Genomic DNA, 1,591 nt, shown 5'->3' on the forward strand with positions numbered 1-1,591 from the left:
TTTTATTGTGCAATGAATGAATGAAAGAAAAGATGAATTATGAATTTGCTTAAACATCTAAAGATAGATTAGAAACAGTTTTGGACAAGAGAGCTGGGATTTTAAAATTATTTTTTTTATTATGCAATGAATGAATGAAAGAAGGGATGAATTCTGAATTTGCTTAAACATCTCTAAAGATAAATCAGATTGGAAACAGTTTTGGACATGGTAGCTGGGATTTTTTTAAAAATTTTTTTATTGTGCCATTTCTTTTGTTATATATAAAATTTGCACCTTCACAATAGCAGTGCACTGTCTGGGTACAATCTCTTTTCAATACAAATGGTAAACCTTATACACACAATAGTTATTATTATTCTCAAAGTCTATATCCTGTGATCTTCACTGGTCCTTATTAAACATTTTCCATTATTTAATTAAAAGCTCTGTTCAGTTTTATCTATCATTAGTTAATAATATCAAACGTTATAAACATCACATGTGTAAGCATTATCCTCCAAGTCTATTAATCATAGCTGGGATTCTCAATGCGAGAACCAGAACTGATTTTTCTGAATGGTTTCTGTTTTCTTTAAAAACATTTTGCTTCTTGTCCTAGAAGCTTCAGTTCTTACTTATTGGTGGGAATTGGAAGAACCAGAATCAGAACCAGAGTTAGAAGGAGCCTTAGAGGTCTTCTAGTCCAGCCCTCTATTCAAGCAGAAGAACCTATGCTATTTCAGATAAGTGACTGTCTCTTCTTTAAAAAGCTCCAGTGATGGAGCACCCACAATTTCTGGTGGCAAGCAACTTTGCAACTTTAATAAAATTTGTATGCTGCCCACTCCCTAGGGACTTTGGGCGGCTCACAACAAAAGCAAAAACATAGAATATTAAAAATACAATTATTAAAATAAAATCATCCATTAAATCACGTGGGGCTGGATTTTAATCAACAGCCCCAGGCCTGCCGGAACAGCCAGGTCTTGGTCGCTTTACGGAAGGCCGGAAGAGTGGTAAGGGTCCGGATCTCTGTTCCACTGGTTAATCATCCTTACTGTTAAGGAAGCTTCTCCTCAATTCCAAGTTGCTTCACTCCTTGGTTAGTTTCCATCCATTGTTCCTTGCCATTCATGGGAAGGATTTACATGAAGCTTCTTGGATGGGAAGCAAAACAGGAGCTTGTCGAGCAGAAAGGTGGGCAGTTCGGCGGTTTGAATCTCTAGCATAGGTCTTCTGCGTGAGCAGGGGGTTGGACTAGATGACCTCCAAGGTCCCTTCCAACTCTGTTACTGTTAAAGCGGGGGTGTCCAAACTTGGGAACTTTAAGACTTGTGGACTTCAACTCCCAGAATTCCCCAGCCAGCATAGGTGGCTGCGGAATTCGGGGAGTTAAAGTCCACAAGTCTTAAAGTTCCCAAGTTTGGACACCCCTGTGTTAAAGCCTTTTGGAAAAAGCACGATTGGAGAAGCTCCGGAGAATCGACCCGGAATTATCAACGCGAGCGTCCCTCTACACTTCAAAAGTCTATATTACTCAGAGCGGAAGTCTATGGCGCCTTCTTAAAGCTTCGCGGACCCCACCTTTCTTTTTCCGTCCTCCATCGCC

Source organism: Thamnophis sirtalis, unplaced genomic scaffold, assembly GCF_051295495.1.
Source record: "Thamnophis sirtalis isolate CommonGarterSnake01/CBP01778 unplaced genomic scaffold, rThaSir2_p1.2 scaffold_2, whole genome shotgun sequence".
Taxonomy (NCBI): domain Eukaryota; kingdom Metazoa; phylum Chordata; class Lepidosauria; order Squamata; family Natricidae; genus Thamnophis; species Thamnophis sirtalis.